General features: G+C 42.5%; 2 long non-coding RNA genes across 2 annotated transcripts; both read left to right on the forward strand.

The window, feature by feature from the left end:
- LOC141431814 (uncharacterized) lies at positions 1 to 1,622 on the forward strand. The gene is made up of 3 exons (XR_012451752.1): positions 1 to 52; positions 124 to 209; positions 330 to 1,622. It is a non-coding gene; the product is annotated as an uncharacterized lncRNA (long non-coding RNA).
- Positions 1,623 to 7,185: 5,563 nt separating this feature from the next.
- LOC141431547 (uncharacterized) lies at positions 7,186 to 7,969 on the forward strand. The gene is made up of 3 exons (XR_012451726.1): positions 7,186 to 7,243; positions 7,317 to 7,402; positions 7,523 to 7,969. It is a non-coding gene; the product is annotated as an uncharacterized lncRNA (long non-coding RNA).
- The last annotated feature ends 2,064 nt before the right edge of the window (positions 7,970 to 10,033 follow it).

Raw genomic sequence — 10,033 nt, forward strand, 5'->3', positions numbered from 1 at the left:
TGTGGTGTGTGTGACGTGGAGCGACTCACGTAGTGTCTTCCGGAATTCAGTGGTATGTGGACAAACGTTGGAGCCCTGCCTCCCTTTGGGTCGACAACTCTAATCCTCGATCTTTGCTTGTAGATCGCTGTGGTGTCCAAAGTCTTGCGCCTTCGTGGAGTAGACAGCGTGACCCAGGCGGCGCTAAGCAAGTCTGCATTTCCTCCACGGTGCGTGCTTAACTAATTTCCAAATTTCATGGTGGTCTGTCAACCAGGCTAAGCGAGCTGGTCCCTTCTGTCCTTGAGGGACCCCACTGGAGTTATTTCTAATCCATGATCCGTCCACAGGAGGTGCTAAGACACGGGCTGAAGTGTGGTTGTTGTGGCTTCGTGTAGAAGTGTTTCAAGGAGCCCTGGCGGCTGTGGAGCTGGTTGGCCTGCCCAGCGTGGTTTACTGTCGGTGGCGCTGGGACGTCGAGCACGAGGCGGCGTCCTAGAGTGGCCCACAGTGGCCTGCAGCCAGGTTTGGCAGCTTCGGAGCCGAGGTATAGGAGTTACCTTTATTTAGATTATACAGATAGTTAAGTTATCTCAAATCACTGGCCAATTGCATTCACGACCCTTAGTTTTCATAAGGAAGTAGGATTTAAATTATACACAGTGTTTGTATGGTTGATGGGAGCGGGATAATTGTGAGTATCCTTAGAAATAAACATCTTGTTGCACCAAAACCTTGGTTTAATTACTCACCTGCAGCGACCCGCTACCCTGTGTAGAAATTTCATTACAAATCGGCGCCCGAACAGTTTTTGACAGTGTTTGCAAGGTTTGCTCTGTGTTTTATCTGCGGCTAAATCACAGGTTGGTCAGTGATCATATAGGTAATTAGGTAATATTGAATATTTTGTCTTGTTTCACATTTAAATAAAAACAAGGTGTCAAATTCATTGAACTCATTATACCTACTTGTTATTGTGTAGACCATATTATTTTTACCTGTTTTATATTACAGTTGCTACTTGCAATTTAACAATTGCAGTTGGCAATTCATATGTGAATGTGAATTAGCTGAATTACTATCCATTTTGCTAAGTAGTGTTTGAAAACCAAGTTTAAACCAAGTGTAAATTTAACTTATAATAAATCATAAAATTAATCACAATAGTCAATAAACCAACTACAATCAAATTATATACTTTAAAAGTGTGTGTTAATGAGGACAATTGTAAGTAAATTGTCAACAGTTTGAAACAATAATTGAAACAAACAATTTAAGTATCAGTCACATGTAAACAGTTGAGTTTTGGTAAATTTTGATAATTGTTACACAAACAAAATAAGTGAATATATTCCAACATTGATAGTTTCTGGTTAAGCTTATATTTTACCATTGTGGATTAATGCATTTGTTCAGGGTGTAATTAAGTAAATACATAGCCATAAAAAATATTTTACTACAATAAATACATTAACATTCATTTAAATAATTACAAAACAAAGTAACATTGTTGTTTACGTTTTGTTTAGTACTAAATAAACATAGTACAATAACAGGTAGTCTTTAGTAGTTATAACTAAAATAAGATAATTATTTTGTAATCGTGTTTGCACGTGGCCCGTTGACTTATTTTATAAAATGGAAGAAAACCAATTGTTTTTCACCTGCTGCATAAAGATGAGTTAATTTATGAAGTGAAGATACGTGGTGAACAGCCAGTTGATTCTTACCCTGGCTTAAAGACACAAATTCGAGAGTTAGCAAACAAAATACCTACTGATGAGATAGACTCCTTCTTAGGTGACTTATCAGTTGAGTTCCAGTGTATAGCTGATAAATTGGTCGAATTGTCGAAATTGACTGCTGACGCGCGACTTTCCTTGAAGAACCTGAACAGAATCCAGGCCCTGAGTAACCACTTATTTCATAGATTGGGGCGTTTGCAACCAACAACCCCAGATGACTGTGAGTTGTATACCGAATTAAATAAAAAACATACAGTGATTACTCAGAGGGTGGACAATTTGTTCAGATTGTACAAGAGTAGCCAGGACTTACAGGACGAAGATGAGCCCTCTTCTAAACATGAGTCAACGCACACTCAGGTTGGTCAGGTTGTTAATGTGTCTTGTAATAGGAATAAGGGTGTTCACACATTGAATTTGAAGTGTGGGAAGACAAGTGTTGTTGCGTTCATAGAACGCTTAGAGGAGTTATGTCAAAGTAGGCATATTTCAAACGATGAACTATTTGCTTCGGCTATTGAATTGTTTATTGAAGGCTTTTTGGTACCGCGGCGTGTGCAATGAGGTTCGTGGGTGGAGTGACTTAAAAAAGCTCCTTCTAGAAGAATATTTGCCATTCGATTTTGACTATAGATTAATGCAGGAAATCCGTACACGTACACAGGGTCCCGATGAAAATATCACAATTTATTTAAGTATAATGAAAATTTACTTTAATAGACTGAGGAAACCTATTAGTGACGAAGAACAGTTAACAATTGTTAAATACGGAATAAGGCCATTCTATTCGTCACAATTAGCGCTAACTCGAATTAATTCGTGGTCGGAATTGAAGGAACACTGTAGGTTATTGGAACATGCTAAATATCGAGTGGGGGCGTTCAAAGAGCCGCCTCCAGTGTCGAATGGGTTGTTGTGCCCCGACTTAGCTTGTCAGTCACACAATAGGCAGACCTATATGACAGTGGATGCGGTTATCAATAACCCCAACGAGCTCTTCTGTGTTCAGTGTCGGATAAATGGTCACGTTTTGAAGGATTGTAGGGCACCAAAGTCCATATTATGTTATCGATGTGGAGAAAAGGGAGTTACAATGCGTGATTGCCCCAGATGTACCGCCGGTCCGTCACGTGGTCCAAAAAACGAGTAGGGGTGGGCCGGGACTTTGTCCCGCCTGCAATGCATAAAAAATTTGTGCACGGCAGGAGGGATAAACCCTGGTTCACGTCATAGCTGGTAATGACCATCGACCATTTAAAAACGTCTCCATTTACGGATCTGTGCATAGTGGCTTGCTTGACTCGGGTTCAGAAATATCTATAATAAACAATAACATTTTACACAGTTTACCCAATCACGTCACTAGGTACAGGTCACATGATCTCGACGTAATAAAAACAGCAAACGGCTCGTCGTCTCCCGTCACTGGTTATGTATACCTACCGGTTACGGTTGACGTTAAGACTGTTGTTGTCAAGTTTTATATCATACCCGGCGTGACGACGGACTTGTTATTAGGTATTAATTTTTGGAGGGCCTTTGGTATAGCTCCGGAGGTCCTCGCGTTATGTGGCACGGTTCCCGAGAGGAACGTTAGTGATTGTGAGGTTTCTGAGGTTCATTTGAGTGACTTTGATTCTCTTAATGAGATTCAAAAGTGTCAGGCGTTAGAGGTTATACAGAAATTTGAAAACATTTCTGCGGAGCGTAAAGGTTTAGGACGCACCAATCTCATTGCACATACAATTGATACGGGTGATGCCGTACCCATTAAACAACGTTTTTATAGGATGTCACCCGAAAGGTTAAGGGAACTTAACCGACAGTTAGACGAGATGTTGCGCGACGACCTAGTAGAGCCTAGCACTAGCCCATGGAATAGTCCCGTCACTTTAGCACCTAAAGCTGACGGTTCTCTTCGATTTTGCTTGGACAGTCGCAAACTTAATGATGTTTCCAAACACGACTCTTACCCCTTACCGTACATTTCACAAATATTAGATAGCTTGAAAGAGGCCAAATATTTAACATCAATAGACTTAAAGTCGGCTTTTCATCAAATTCCGTTACATCCGTCTTCGAAAGAAAAGACTGCATTTACAATTCCTGGCCGCGGTCTATTTCAGTACAAAGTAATGGCTTTCGGTTTGACTTCAGCACCAGCTACGCAGCAGCGTCTGATGGATCGATTGTTTGGACCCGAGTTTGAAGGCAAGGTCTGGTCATACTTGGACGATCTAATCTGTGTGTCGGCCACCTTTGAGGAACATTTGGCTCTGCTGCGTGCCGTGGCTGCTCGTTTTGAAAAGGCGAATCTTACAATAAATCTGGCCAAATCAAGTTTTTTCCGTAGTCAATTGAAGTACTTGGGCTATGTAGTTGACCGGCATGGGTTAAGAACGGATCCCGATAAAATTAGTGCTATCAAAAATTTCCCCACCCCGCCTCTAGAAAGGATGTGAAGCGTTTTCTAGGAACCGCCTCCTATTACAGACGCTTCATTAAAAATTTTAGTTCAATTGCGGGACCACTAAACGCTCTCACGTCTACGCGCAAAGGCGCCCCGCCTTTTGATTGGTCCGCTCAGGCTAATAAGGCTTTTGAAGATTTAAAAACCGCTTTAACAAGTGCCCCGGTTCTGGCTTGCCCAGATTTTGACAAACCTTTTGCCGTTCACTGCGACGCTTCCGATTTCGGGATAGGCGGTACCTTAACGCAGACTTGCGATGGTGAAGAACATCCGATTGCCTTTTGTAGTCGCGCACTAACACCCTGCGAGCGTAACTACTCTGCTACAGAAAGGGAAGCACTAGCGGTGGTGTTCGTGGTAGAACATTTCCGCCCATACCTAGAGGGAAGCAAGCCGTTTAAAATCTTCACGGACCATGCCAGTTTGAAGTGGTTTTTGAATTTGAAGAACCCTAGCGGTCGATTGGAGAGGTGGGGCTGTCGCTTGTCACCTTATAATTTCACAATAGAACATAGGCGCGGTATCGATAATGTGGTGCCTGACGCGCTCTCCAGAGCGGTGCCAGTATCCACCTTGGAACCCGCGACAAATGATCCGTGGTATTGTGACATTTATAAGCGTTGTCGTGATAAAGCTAGGAGTTGTCCAAATTTTCAAATTATTGACAATAAGCTATTTCGATATACCAAGTCAAAGAGTAAACTGCGATCAGACTATGACTGGAAGGAGGTTGTTCCAAGTGACTTAAGACATGCTATTCTAATGGGGAACCACTCAGAGCCAACGGCAGCTCACTTAGGAATAGCCAAAACCTACCAGAGGTTGAAGTTGCGTTATTTTTGGCCTGGTATGTACCAAGATACAATAAAGTTTATTTCCGAATGTGACGTTTGCAACGCTTATAAATGCCCCAATGTTAAGACACCGGGGTTAATGGGTAGTGCTAGGGTCTGCTCGCGTCCATTCCAGTGTCTCAGTATTGATATTGTTGGGCCTTTACCTATGTCTAGGATGCAAAATACTAACCTGCTTGTGGTGTCGTGTTATTTCACAAAGTATTGCTTACTGTTTCCTTTACGCCGTGCCACCGGTAAGGTGATAGCGCAGCGGCTCGAGGATCATGTGTTTCTTGTCCATGGAATTCCACAAACAATTATGTCTGACAATGCTTCTAACTTTTGCGGCCACGAGGTTCAGTCATTATACCGCAAATATCAAATACCTCAAGTACATTTTGGACCTGTTTATACGCCTCAGGTTAATCCCGTAGAGAGACAAAATCGGACGATTTTGACAGCTGTCTCTAGTTTTGTCGGTACCGACCATCGTACCTGGGACGTTAATATACACAAAATTCAATTTGCAATAAATACATCTGTGAGTTTAGCTACGGGTTATACCCCTTTTTAGTGCATGGACGTGAGGCTGTGGCTGATGGTAGTATTTACAAAGATTTCGAAGACCTTAATGAAATTATCTTTTCGTCACGTAGTGACCTTTACAATAATTTGGGCGAGCTTAAACAGGTGTTTGCTGAGGTTAAGGAGGAGTTGACGAAGGCTCACCAAATAAATGCTAAATACTACAATCAGCGGCGGCGAGATCTGGAGTTTGAGATTGGAGATATTGTGTGGAAACGATCCTTTAAACAAAGTGACGCATCTAAGTATTTTGCATCCAAGTTGGCCCCAAAATATGAAAAATGTCGTGTGGTTAGGAAACTCTCGAAATTAGTATATGAGTTGGAGGATGGGAATGGCAAACCTGTAGGAAAATGGCATATTAAAGATATGAAAGTGGTACCGGAAAGGGGCTGACTCTATGTAGAGCTGGTCGGTAGGATGACAATAGTCGTTTCGTTACTCGCATCTTATCCCACAGAACAGAAAATGATCCTTTGGAACACCAACTCTTTTATTTTTATTTTTTACAATTTTCTTTACAGGCATATTTATGCCCTTTTTTTACAAACTTTTTTACTTCAAGTTTTAATCGAGTAGGTGGGTGTCGGACGCACGGCCCGCGTCAGTCGCCTTCGCTCGCCGTGCCGCCGACGCCGACTAATCTCGACCCTGGTGGGTCAGTCCCAGCATTGCGTAACAGCATGTGTTACGTTTTTATTGCTATTTCGTTTAATTTTTGTTTGTTTTAAGGGTGTGTGAACGTCGGACGCGCGGCCCGCGCTGGTCGCTCTCGCTCGCCGCGCCGCCGACGTTGACCACTCGGTAGCTTAGGCGGGTCTAGCTGACCTTTTCTGGAGAGAGCTTTTGTCGTCAACTCTGGTGGTCTCTCTCCATGTGACGTGGACGTTTCGGTATGTTATACATAACGTTCTCACTATACTTTTATTTTCTAACCTGACTTGAACGGTGATCGCCCTTGCTTGCTGTTTTGTTGAGACCGTGTTGTCTCGAGGGTTTAAAAAAAAAAAAAAAAATTTTTTTTGGTGCAACTGATTTCGTTTCTTGCGGGGTTTTCAGGGTTACGTGGAGGTAGCTGGGGGCCAGCTGGAATTTCTCTCCTTTTTGTCGGAAATTCGTCTGGGAGGAGGGGTGTTGTAAGGTTGTCATTTTGACAGGTGACAGCAAGAGTTTTCGAGTCAATGTTTTTTCTGTCCATCTCATAATTCGGCGTTTTTTCATTTGACTTAAGGACATTTAAATTAATCTCCGTTTGTGTAGATCGTTTACAGGAATATGGATTCAATAATTATTTTCTCTTAATGGTTGGTTTTGGAAAGTAAAAATTTGGATTTTGACTCTAGTGATGTCCTTCAAAAAAAAAAATCGTACATGGCAACAGTGACAGCTCTACGAGCATGAGGCCGCGTTTTGGGTGAGCAGCCATTTTGATTGATGGTTGAAGAGTAGTTGTGTTCCTAAGTGGGAATTATTTTCTGTTTTTGGTGAGTTCCTCTTGATGGACCTGGTAAAGGCGTCTGAATACGCTGTCAGCGTTTCTCTTTACTTATTTTTCATTTTTGTTTTCAGTGGGTATTGTGGTGTGTGTGACGTGGAGCGACTCACGTAGTGTCTTCCGGAATTCAGTGGTATGTGGACAAACCGTTGGAGCCCTGCCTCCCCTTTGGGTCGACAACTCTAATCCTCGATCTTTGCTTGTAGATCGCTGTGGTGTCCAAAGTCTTGCGCCTTCGTGGAGTAGACAGCGTGACCCAGGCGGCGCTAAGCAAGTCTGCATTTCCTCCACGGTGCGTGCTTAACTAATTTCCAAATTTCATGGTGGTCTGTCAACCAGGCTAAGCGAGCTGGTCCCTTCTGTCCTTGAGGGACCCCACTGGAGTTATTTCTAATCCATGATCCGTCCACAGGAGGTGCTAAGACACGGGCTGAAGTGTGGTTGTTGTGGCTTCGTGTAGAAGTGTTTCAAGGAGCCCTGGCGGCTGTGGAGCTGGTTGGCCTGCCCAGCGTGGTTTACTGTCGGTGGCGCTGGGACGTCGAGCACGAGGCGGCGTCCTAGAGTGGCCCACAGTGGCCTGCAGCCAGGTTTGGCAACTTCGGAGCCGAGGTATAGGAGTTACCTTTATTTAGATTATACAGATAGTTAAGTTATCTCAAATCACTGGCCAATTGCATTCACGACCCTTAGTTTTCATAAGGAAGTAGGATTTAAATTATACACAGTGTTTGTATGGTTGATGGGAGCGGGATAATTGTGAGTATCCTTAGAAATAAACATCTTGTTGCACCAAAACCTTGGTTTAATTACTCACCTGCAGCGACCCGCTACCCTGTGTAGAAATTTCATTACAGTCTTTCGAAGTGAACACTACATCATTGATGACATATGGATCCCAGACGTGGTGCTTTACTTTAGGCCTTATAAATAGGCTCAGAGTTGCTCAGCGAGCTATGGAGAGAGCTATTGCTTGGAGTTCTCAACGGGAACCGAATCAGAAATGAGGAGATACGTAGAAGAACAAGTGTCACCGACAAGCCAAGCGAATCAGCTCGTTGATAGTGGCAATGGGCCGGCCCATATATCACGGAGAGCGGTATGGCCGTTGGGGCCGAAAGTTCTCGAGTGGAGGCCGCGGAATCGGCAAGCGCAGCGTAGGACGTCCACCAACAAGATGGACGGATGACCTGGTTAAAGCCGCAGGTTCACGGTGGATGCAGGCGCTGCAGCCAAAGCAACTGGAAGTCTGTAGGGGAGGCCTATGGTCCAACAGTGGACGTCGGTCCTACGGCTGAGATATGATGTATGATGGTGAATAAAGTTGTACAACTGTACTTAGTCGAAAAATTTTACTTACGACCTTTAAAATTTATAAGTATTTTATTGATAGTAGAAGCAGAGTCTTAAATAGCTCATGGTTAGGAGATAGAGAGATCAGAAGAGGTATCGTTAGATTTGTCTCTTTAGGCACTCTAAAACAGTGTCACTACACAGGTTGTTAATTTTATCGTGTGTGAGTCTGCAGTCCGGATTATAAATAGGCCGTATAGCCGCGGCCTAGGGGCGGCAGATTTGAAAAAATATTATTTTAGCAAAGTTACATAGGGCGGCGGATATAAAGTTGGCCTACACTCATAAAAAAAAACATAAATTCCGCCACTGTGAGTCTGTCAGTGTATTTTCCGTCGCCTCATCCGTTCCGTCGTCTTTGATATGTCCATCTGTCTGTCAAGTCTGTCTGTCTGTCTGATGTTCGAAGTTGAATCATTTGATCCTTTTTTTTAATGATTGTTTACAACGCACACACCAAACCTTTTATCCTAAAGCTGAATTTAGATAAGGAAAATATGGATTTATTATGTACCTACATAAAATTTACTGGTTCGTAACTATTATTTAGTTTTTAGGGTTCCGTACCTAAAAAGTGCCAACGGAACCCATTCTGAGACTCCGCTGTCTGTCTGTCATGTCTGTCCGTCCGTCTGTCACAGGCTCTATCTCTTGAGTCGTAATAGTTAGACACTTTTAAATTTTTACAGGTTATGTATTACTGTGGCCGCTATAACAACAAATACTCAAACCAGAATAATATAAATATTTTAGGGCGGGCTCCCATACAACAAACGTGATTGTTTAGCCGTTTTTGCATGATGTTAATAACGGCAACAGGTAGACGCTTGAAATATTCACAGAATAATTTAGCTGTATAATTACTTTAAAAATAAATAAATAATTAAAATAAAACAAAATATTTAAGGAGGACTTCCATACAACAAACTTGTTTTTTGGTGTTTTTTTTTTGCTTATGTCTAATGTTGTATAGATAATGGTACGGAAGGACATCGTGCGCGAATCCGACTCGCATTTGGCAGTTATTTTAATACCCAGGGTAGGTAGCATGGAATTCAATGTTATATATTTAATTTTACACTCTATCTCCATATCCACTAATCTGTGTAAATTGACATGCAGGCAGAAGGAATAGCAAAAATCTTAAATTCAATTATCAGGATATTTTTTTGAAAAAGATAAGTATTGTTCACAAACCGATCTTAATGACGATGATGATGGTGATGATGATGATGATGATGATGGTCGTATGTCATCGCTGCCGAATTCTTACTTTTCATGAAAGACATGGAGAAAACTTTGTCACAAAGACTTAGTTCAGATAGTTTTGATATTACGCTGTCCGTCCGTCTATTTCTATAGGATTACTTAAAACTGAAGCAAACTGAAGTGGCAGTGGGCCGGCCATATCAGCCGAAGAACCGATAACTGCTAGGGTAAACGAGTAAAAGCCTAGCGTGGCGTTGGGACGCCCTCAGACTAGGTGGAGCGATGATCTTCACTGGGTAGCTGACAGTAACTGGCGAGGATCGGCTCAGTGGCGTGCAATTGGAGACGCCTATGTCCAGTAGTG

Source organism: Choristoneura fumiferana, chromosome 10 (assembly GCF_025370935.1).
Source record: "Choristoneura fumiferana chromosome 10, NRCan_CFum_1, whole genome shotgun sequence".
In the NCBI taxonomy this organism is placed as follows: Eukaryota; Metazoa; Arthropoda; class Insecta; order Lepidoptera; family Tortricidae; genus Choristoneura; species Choristoneura fumiferana.